Here is a 10521-nt window from a genome sequence, read left to right on the forward strand (position 1 = left end):
GCTGCTAAGGCAGCGGTGTGCTCCTCAGTACGGAGGGAGCGTTTCGTGTTTCCATTAATTGTATGACGCCACATGGTCTGGGCATCTTGAGCTTGAGATAAGCATAGTGAGGCCCCGCATTGAATCGAGCAAATGCGGTTCGTCCGAGCAGTGCGTGATAGCCGTTGCGAAAAGGGACGATATCGAAGATTAACTCTTTGCTTCGGAAGTTGTCCGGAGATCCGAAGACAACCTCTAACGTGATTGAGCGCGTACAGCGAGCCTCTACACCTGGAATGACTCCCTTAAAGGTAGTCTTTGTGGGCGTCATCCGTGATGGGTTAATGCCCATTGTGCGCAGTGTATCCTAATAGAGCAGATTGAGGCTGCTGCCACCGTCCATGAGGACTCGCGTCAGGTGGAATCCATCAATGATTGGATTGAGGACCTGTGTGGCTGAATCGCCATGACGGATACTGGTCGGGTGATCCCGGTGATCAAAAGTGATCGGGCATGACGACCATGGATTGAATTTTGGGGCGACTGGCTCTATCGCATAGACGTCCCTGAGCGCGCGCTTGCGCTCCCTCTTAGGGGTGTGTGTGGCATATATCATGTTCACCGTTTTGACCTGAGGGGGAAACTTCTTTTGTACCCCTGTGTTCGGTTGCCGGTGCTCCTCTTCATCGTCCTCGCTTTGCGATCCCTTTTCCTTGTTCTCGATAGTTAACTTGCCGGCCTATTTAAAAACCCAACAATCTTTGTTGGTATGATTGGCTGGTTTGTCTGGGGTGCCGTGGATCTGGCACGGACGATCAAGTATGCGGTCCAAGCTGGATGGTCCCGGATTGTTTCTTTTATATGGCTTCTTCCGCTGACCGGACTTGGAGCCACTAAATCCGGCATTGACTGTCATGTCATCGGTGTTGTCACCATTGCTTCGGCGTTTGTGTCTGCTGCGTCGGAGCCTGCCGTTGGTATTTTTGCCCTCGAAGGTGCCTATTTCGCTTGGTGTGTTTTTGCTTCGGGCCAGCCAACTATCCTCACCCGCACAATAGCGGGTCATGAGTGCCGTGAGAGCTGCCATGGCTTTGGCTTTTCCTGGCCGACGTGGCGGGCGAGCCATTCGTTGCGGATGCTATGTTTAAAGGCCACTAGGGCTTCGACATCCGGACAGTCAACGACCTGGTTCTTTTTAGTTAGGAACCTAGTCCAGAATTTGCTGCCTGCCTCTCCAGGCTGTTGAACTATGTGACTTAAGTCATCGGCATATGGTGGCCGAACATATGTACCTTGGAAGTTGTCAAGGAAGGCTTCTTCCAAGTCCTCCCAGCTGCCAATAGAATTTTCAGGCAGACTGTTTAGCCAGTGCCGAGCTGGCCCTTTGAGTTTTAGTGGGAGGTATTTGATGGCGTGAAGGTCATCCCCGCGGGCCATGTGGATGTGGAGAATAAAATCCTCGATCCATACGGCGGGATTGGTTGTTCAATCGTATGATTCGATGTTTACGGGTTTAAACCCTTCTGGGAGTTCATGATCCATTACTTCGTCAGTGAAGCAAAGAGGGTGTGCGGCGCCTCTATATCGACCGCATCGCGACGTAGCTCCGATGGAGTCCGTCTGTGGTTTTCGGCCTGGGCGTGACTAGGTTTGTCACGTCCGAATAGATAGCCGCATCGCGTGTCGAAGCACGTCCTCGCGATTCGTAGATCGATCTTGTATGTCCTGCCGAAGGTCATGTCTATAACCCCGAGCTGTTTTATCCCTGCCTTTACGGCGAGGTGGGGCGTTCTGGTGTTCGGCTTGAGTTGCCGCTTTATCCCGACCGCGTGGTGGTCGGTCAGCCGCATTGCGCGATGCTGGTACGGGCTCTGGCGCATCGTCATCAAACTAAGGTAGCAATTTGCGCTTTGGGTAACTTTTGGCTGGGCGCTTAAGGTCGTATTCTTCGGTTGCTAGGACATCAGTCCATCTGTCGTTCAGCAGATCTTGGTTAGCTTGAAGCTGCTTCTGTTTATTTTTTAGGCTCCTTGAAGTGGCTATTAGCTGGCGCTTGAAGCGCTCCTGCTCAAGAGGTTCCTCAGGAACGATAAAATCCTCGTTGCCGAGGCTCACCTCCTCCTCGGAGAGCGGATGGTAACTACCGTCCTCCGAGTCTTCGTCTATGGCCTGTTCATCGGGGCTAACTCGCCCATCCTCCCGATTCTCCCGTTCGGTAGTTTTTTCGTCGGGGTCTTCTATGTCTTCAGCACCATCTGGAGTGTTATCGTCTCCTGTGCCGGTGTTGCTGTCTTTGCTACGGCGCGATTTAGAGCGGCGCCGCTGACGCCGACGCTGTCGGAGATGGGGTTCTGGCAAAACCCTTAAGGTTCGGACTCTGGGGTGTGCGCGAAGTTATTTCCCTCCTACCGATCCACGCCCTAGCTCGCTAAGATCTCACGGACGAATCGACGCACTCGCAACACAGAAAGACACGAGATTTATACTGGTTCGGGCCACCGTTGTTGTGTAATACCCTACTCCAGTGTGTGGTGGTGGATTGCCTCTTGGGCTGATGAAGAATAGTACAAGGGGAAGAACAACCTCCTTAGGTTGAGGTGTTCTTGTCCTCTGTGGACTTGTGGATGGGAACTCGATTCGTTCCCCCCCTACTGTGGTGGCTAGCTCTACTTATATAGGCCCTGGTCCTCTCCCCAAATATTGAGCGGGAAGGGAGCCACCAACGGCGGGAAAATTTGAAAGGGGACAGCTAGTACAAGCTATCCTGACAAAAGCGGTCTTCGTCTGCAAAAGGCTCTGGTGGTGACGCCGTCTTGGGCTCCACGGTGACCTCTGTCTTGTCGTCCTGCTGGTCTTGGTCTTGTTGCACCGATATGGAACCTTTGCCTGATGCCTCACTACTCCGCGCCTGCGCCTACCTCCTTAGCACCAAAGAGGAAACAAGGACGCTGCGCGTGCTGGCGCCCGCCTGGTGCCGGTCGTCATGGCTCACGTCACGAGAGCCTCGTGAGGTTTTCCCGCCTTGATATCTCCGCTCCTCGCGAGGCAGCCTGGTGAGGCCGCTCCCGAGGAGGTCATGTGTCGTCCGCCTCGCCAGGCTTGGCCCCTCGCGAGGGTCTTGAATGCTTTGTTGATAAAGATGGGTCGTACAGGCCCGCTAGCATAGCCACGCCGTGGGCCGCAGGCAGGCAAGTCTGGGGACCCCCGTTCCCAGAACACCGACAGTAGCCCCCGGGCCCAAGGTGCGCTCGGGCTTGGCTCCACGGCGAAGCCAAGGGTCAAGCACGGAGTGCCGCGGGCCCCCAAAGCCTGCAACCTTGGTCGATGCATAGCGGTTGATTGGACGTGGGCGTCTCCACTTCCCACGTTGCCTCGGAAACTGCCCGACCTGACAAAAGGCTGGCGCAGACAGCGTTTGCCTTCATTATTTCTTCCTCGCCTTGCTCCAGATCCCCTTTGTGGCTCCTTGCCACTGGTACCTCCAGATCTGCTCCAATCTTGCTCCGCATCTGCGACCCATGGCGCCGCGCAAGACCAAGACCTCCTCGGCACCGGCTTGGTATGAGACAGCTCTTGAAGCGCCCATTGTCATGGAAAAGAGCCTCGCCTCCGTGCGCCTGCTGACGGCGGGGGAGAGCAATGAATGGGGAAGACGGAGCTCCGGCTTGCCTCCGACGTGCTGAAGCCTGAGGGAAGCACCTTCTTCCCCTTCTTCTCGAGCAGCATCGTCGTCGGGTTGGTTCCCCCCTTCTCTGATTTATTTTTTGAGGTCCTTGACCACTACGGGTTGTAGACGTTGCACCTGCACCCCAACTCTATATTCCTCCTGGCCATTTTCGCCTACTACTGTGAGGCGTACCTGGGCGTGATGCCATCCGTGGCGCTTCTACGCCACTTCTTCTTCCTTCGCTTCAGCGAGGGACACATCTTCGGGTGCGCCAATTTCATCGCATCTGGCAAGGCCAACTCAATCTCGAGCACCGGGAAGAGGGCTGACAATATCCGAGCCAAATGGGTCATGATGGACGCCAAGCACACCCATCCGCGTTTCGCCTTGCCAACGGAGGCGCCCCAGTTTAACAAAGTGTGGCCCTGCGAGAAGCTCACTGATGAGCGGGCGTCGCCTATGCTGGGGCAGATGCAGACCGACCTGAAGCCAAGCAACGCGAAGGTCACAGGGGCCATGCTCCTGAGGGAATTCTTGATGCTGCGCGTCAACCTGCTCCAGGCGCAGTCGCACCCCTTGTGCAAGCTCGGAGATGGAGAAGACGAGATCCGCCTGAGGCCAGGGGCCCTGCATGGCGACGAACTAGCTGCTGTCCTGCGCCTCCTGGTTGGGGACAACCAGGAGTACCCGCCGAGCGCCTTTACTCCTTTGTTCCTCCGCAAGGATTGGGAGCCGCTTGTGCTTTCCAGGCCGACCTTGGACGCACGCGGGCTGGTGCCTCCTGCGCTCTCCGGAGCCCCAGCAGCACCGAAGCTGGTGGAGGTATCCTCCGACGAGTCCGGCGGGGAAAGGAAGAGGAGGGGGACTCAGAGGCGACCCTCGAAGAGATGGGGGAGAACTCCCCCTTGAGCAAAGCTGAAATCCTCCACGCCCTTCCTCACGACGCCGAAGTTGAGGTCCGCCAAGAGGAGGGAGAACCGCCTGTCGTCCCGACGAGGAGTAGGTCGTCACTGATCCCTTGGGATGCTGCCCCCGCCTTAGCGCCACCTGGGGCTGTCTCCAGCTCTCCCGTTGCGCCGCCTTCTGCCGTCGGGGCCCATACGCCCACTTCCCAGGCTCCGAGGCTTTCAGGCTTCAAGCTCCCCAAGCGGAAATATGTCGCGGTGGATCAGTAAGTGTTCGATCTCCATCTTGTTTTTGCTCATGTCGCTGCTTCCTGACGTTCGTCTTTGGCTTTCCATGCCGCTGCCTGCGGCGAAGAAGAGGAAAGAGGGCACGGTGGCCGCGCCCCCTTCTGCTGAGAAAGGAGGCGCCAACACCCGCACCTTCCCAGCCCGGTTGTCTTTGCGAGGCCAGGAGGAACATCGCCGGGAGGAGTCAGCCCCCATGGCCCCGTTGGCTCCGGAAGTGCCAGCGTCTGGCCCGGTTGGAGAGGTCCCAGCTGCTCCAGAGCCCGCAGTCTCCCAGGCATTGGTGACGGCGTCGTCTCCTCCCACTGTTGCACCTCCACTCCTAGGTTCTTCTGCTCCTGCTGCTGTTCTGGAGCGCGCTCTTTTGGAAATGACCCAGTTGCAGGCATATCTCCTGAGCGCGGACCCACGCCTGGTGGCCGGGCGCCTGGAGCTGGCCTTTGGCTGGCTTCACTCCGACTTGGCGGTCCGCGCGACGCTGAGCCAGGCCACAGCATCTTCTGAGAAGGAGAAGCAGAGCGCCGCCAATGCTACAGCCGATCGCGAGGCGGCGCTGAAAGATGCCAAGGCCGCCCGCGACCGCTGCCAAGAGCTGGAGGACGAGTTGAAGGACCTGCGCGACAAGCATGCCGAAGAAGCACGTGGCCGCCTGGTGAAGGAGGAGGAGATGAAGGCCCGGGAGGACGCCGTCAAGAACCGTGATGCTGAGCTGGAGGAGTTAGGGTAGACGCAGGTCGCCGAGCGTAGCTGGCTGAAGGAGCTGGAGCGGAAGGTGAAGGCGAGGGTAGCCGATCTTGACGCCAAGGCGCGAGTCTTGGCCGAAGACCGCGTGGCCTTTGCTGATCTGGAGGAGAGGTCTCGCAAGGCACTGAAGACGCTCTACGAGCATGGCTTGGAGAGGCGGCTGTCCACCGACAAGGACGGCCCCGCCCTGCTGCTTCCTCCCTTGGTGAAGGCGCTTGAGGAGGTTGTGGATGCTATCGATCCCATGGCAGACGCAGAAGCTTGCGTCTTATCTTTAGCTGCATTGACTCGTGTCTTCAGCCAGCTGCACCTTCGCGACCCCAACGCTTGCCTTGACGAGCTGCTGGAGCCTGTGGTTGAAGAACACTGCGAAGCCACCGCTGCAGTCGTGCAAGGTCAGGTGGAGGCCCTACTGAAGAGGTTCCGCGGCTTTGCCTCTGCAGCCTTGGCCGGCGATGCCGCCGATCCTGCGGCTGGTGGTGCAGGTGAAGACGTCGCTACCCGGGAGGAGCACCTTCTGGAGGCGATGGCGGTGTCCAGGGGTGACCTGCAGCTGATCTCCAGTTTCGTTCCTGTAACATGCATCAGGCCTCGTGGAGGCGTTAAACTTTCATTTGATATTGCGAGGACACTATGTTTTGTAATATTTGCTTCGAGATTTTGCGATTTTCTTCCTATCCGCTTTGTGTTCTGCGTCGGCAGAGCCCGGTCCCGCGCATACCTCGACCGCCGTTGGGCCGACCGGAGACCAGGACGGACCAAGGAGTGAGGGGCTACGTGAACAGTTAGGCTCCTGAGTCGCGATGCTCAGGAGTCCCCCTTGACGCGCAAACAACTTGTAGGGAGAGTACGCGAGGATAGACTAATGTTCTACGTCGGCAGAGCCCGGCCCCGCGCATACCTCAACTGCCATTGGGCCGACCGGAGACCAGGACGGACCAAGGAGTGAGGGGCTACGTGACCAGTTAGGCTCCTAAGTCGCGATGCTCAGGAGTCCCCCTTGACGTGCAAACAATCTCCATACCTTCCCTCGTCGAGGCCTCGAGAGGGGCGTGCGACGACCAGGTCCGGGAGACCTGTTTGGCCGGCGTGCGCTTGGGCGTGACCCGAGAGCAGCCTCCAGGCCCGGGAGGCCTGGTTGGGTGGCGTACGCCTGCACGTGACCCGAGCGTAGCCCCCGTATCCAACCCCCTCGCGCGGCTCTCCCGAGGGGAGGCGTTGCGGTGAGGCCGGACGCTGAGCTCTGGGGCTCCCTAAGGTTGGTACGACCGTGGAGCCGATCTCAGTTGTTTATCACCAGCGCGGAGCATAGTGCTTCCGCTTGGGCATGGGCATAGCCGCTCCTCGGCAGTGTCGATGGAAAGCGCGGAGCATGGTGCTTCCACTTGTACGTGGGAGGGGGGGCCCTCCGGGGGGCGAGGTGTATCTGGGCACTCGTGAGCCAGCGCTGCGAGGTGTATCTGGGCACTCGTGAGCCAGCGCGGGACTCACGAGGCCCTACCTCAAGGCGGGTTGCGCCTGGTCTTGAGTCTTCGATGGCTGTGTGTTCCTGCAAGATGGTTAGGTGCACGTGCTCTACTGTTACATCCCTAGTTCTCGTATGCACTAGGCTAGCCCTTCATGTGTGCATCATGTTTACTTCTCACAGAAACTTGAAATGCGGATTGTTTAAACCCTAGCATCAATGGAATTCACTAGGTTCAACTAAACTATTCTCAGTGAATCCAATTGGCTTTCACAAATGTTCATCATTTCTGGAAAATGCTAGAAGCAATAACCAGAGGTATTGCACATTTTCCCATGACATATTTGGGCTCTGAATTAAATCATATAGTATTTGCATTTGGGCATATAAATGCTATTAAATATTTTAAATGCTCAAATAATCATAAACTAAAATGTTTGCTGTTGGTTATATTCCAAACAGTGGCATTGAGCAGTTTCATGATTTTTGGATTTTTTAAGTATTTTTAATAAAGCCCTATAGACTATAGAATAATAGAAAACAGAAAAATAAAATAAGGAAACAACTTATCTGGCCGCAACCCACCACCCAGCCCACCAGGCGGCCCAGCACTGTGCTGGCCCATGCCAGCCAGCTGCTTCTTCCCCGCCAGGCAGGCAGGGAGGTGACGCTGGCGTGCGCGAGCTCGCCATGGTGCCACCTGCTTGCCGCCCGTGCCCCTGGACGTCTGGACGACCACCACGTCGTTGCCCCGACCCCCTGGACCCCTCCATTCGCCCCCAACGCCTCTCTCTCGCCGTTCCCCGCCACAGCCGAGCGTGCTCGCCACCGCCGACCGCCGTGGCCGTGGCCACCGCCTTCCCCGCTCCTCTCCGACGTGTCCCCGTGCTCCGGCCCGACCTCCTCTTCCTCCTCACCGAGCCGCGCGACGCCGAAAGCCCTAAAACGCTGCCAACGCCGCCTTCTTCAACCTTGGTCCGCTGAGATCGCCGGCGACCCCGTTCTCGCCTCGCTGCCTCCCCGACCTCGCTAACCTGCTCGTCGTGACCACTATGAGCCACTTACCTTCCCCTCTTCTTCCTTTCTTTCCCCGTGTGCCGTAGCGACTGCACCGCGCTCACCCGCCCGCGCCACCGCCCGCGCTCGTCGCCGGTGGTGCTCCGGTGACCGTATGGTCCCAGGCTTGTGCCCATTGCACTCCCCGCATCGCGTAGGAGCCGTAGGTGCTAGCGCCGCCCCGCCTAGGCCACTGCAGCAACGAGCCCGAGCTCGACCAAGCTTCGGCCGCCGCCGAGCTCGTCGCCGGCACCACTCCGGCCACTCCCCGGCCGCGCCATCACCACGGTTGGATGCGGACGAGTGTCCGCATCCCGTAGCTGTGCTCCGCGCGCCAAACGGCGCTCTGTAGGTGAATCCCACAGTGCACCGCCGCATCTGGACTCGCCGGCGGCTAAACGCCGGCGACCGCTGACCCGTTGACCGGTGTGGGTTGACCCCACTACCCGGTTTGACTTCCCCCTCTCTCTCACTGACTTGCGGGCCCCGCCCGACTAATTACTCTAGTTAGCACTAATTAACTAGTTAGGTTAGTTACTACAGTCACTGACTAGTGGGCCCTGCCCAGTTAGTTAGGGCTAACTAACTTAGTTAGTTGACTGGGTCACTGACCAATGGGTCCCACTGGTCAGGTTTGACCATGGGCGACCCAGTTGACCTGCTAACATCACAGTGACGTCATGCTGACGCAGTAATTCTTTCTGGAATTTAAATAAATCTTAAATGATTTATTTATTTCAGAAAAATAACCAAAACTTCTAAAAATCATAGAAAATAATCTATAACTCAGATTGAAAAGATTTATATATGAAAAATGATCGGAAAAATCCAATCTATCCATCTGTACCATTTGCATGCATGTTTGAACAACCTAAGGTTGTTGTTTATGGCAATTTGCATAATTAGAATTTAAATAAGCACATATGGAGTTTGAATTTGAACCCTTGGTTCAAACCAACTTCATTGAATCTGGTTTCTAGTTGCATTAGCTCAAACCACAACATATTGCCATGTCATGATAATGCATCATATTGTCGCATTGCATTGATAGTGTTCTTCCTTGTTTGCCGGTATTTGTCCCCTCTTAGTAGACGAGGTTCCGACGATGAGTTCGATGACACCGATGAAGTGCTATATTATCATCAGAAGTGCTAGGCAAGCAAAACCACCTTGTTCATTCTGATACAATCCCACTCTCTCGCTCCTGCCCTCTTTTAATGCATTAGGACAACATCGAGTCAACTGTTACATGCTGCGGTAGTTGAACCCCTTATCCTCTGCATGACCTGTCATTGCCACAGTAAATAGATGAAACCCACTAGCATGAGTAGGAGTTGTTTGAGCCATGATGTGCCTACTCATTCATGCTTGTTTGTCATGCCTGCTATTGCTTAGAGTTGTGTCAGGTCTGATTCTTCAGGGATGAATTGGAGGTGTGCGAACATGTCTTACCGTTGAGAGCTAAGTCTGTGAACACGATTTGGTAAAGGAAGCGGTGAGAGGCCATGTAGGAGTACATGGTGGGTTGTCTCATTGAAACCATCCTCAGGAACTGAGTTCTGTGTTTGTGATCCATGAACAGCTACTACCACACATTGGGATCCTTAATTGACTCTCTCGGCTTCTTAACCACCCTTGTCCTCTGTCCAGGAGTTGTAAGTAGTTTCTGGTGTTTGTAGTATGCTGGAGGCCGTGCGCAGCGCTGACCCGAGGGGTGGGCTGTGATGTGGTAGGCACGTGGCCGGGCATGTCGGGCGCCCGTTTGGTGTCGCGGAACCCTGTCCACATCGTTTGGGGCCGTATGTGGAAACCTCGGCTGGACTCCTTGCGGATGGAACCTGAATAGGTGATAAACCTGGACTAGAGACTTGAGTGTTTAGGTAGGCCGTGGGTGACACCCTCGTTGGGCTTCCGCTTGAAGGTTGCCAAGTACATGTCATGTAAACGGCGGTATGTGGTGAGAGCGTGTGTGAAGAAGTACACCCATGCAGGGTTAACATCATCTATTCGAATAGCCATGTCCACGGTAATGGACTTCTGGGTTGCCTATAACAGTTCATAGACAAGTGAAAGTGGATACTCAAAAATGCACAAGATAAGCATGAGTGCTATGGATGGCGTTCTCGTAAGGAGACAGGAGTGGATCCATAGTGGTGTATTGATATGGCGAATATGTGGACTCGTGTGCGCCACCTCGAAAGAGTTACTTGCAGTCATAGTTTAGGATAGCCACTGAGTCAAAGTTGGCTTGTTGCAGTCAAACTCCACCACCCCCTTTGTTGATACTGATGCATATGTAGCTAGTTCTGATGTAAGTCTAACTGGGTACATTTGGACTCACGTTTGCCTATTTTATGTTTTGCAGAGAGACGTCAGCCTCACTAGTAGTTCCGTGTGGTCTTCGACATTTAGCTTGATAC

The sequence above is a fragment of the Aegilops tauschii genome, chromosome 7 (genome assembly GCF_002575655.3).
Source record: "Aegilops tauschii subsp. strangulata cultivar AL8/78 chromosome 7, Aet v6.0, whole genome shotgun sequence".
Classification (NCBI taxonomy): Eukaryota; Viridiplantae; Streptophyta; class Magnoliopsida; order Poales; family Poaceae; genus Aegilops; species Aegilops tauschii.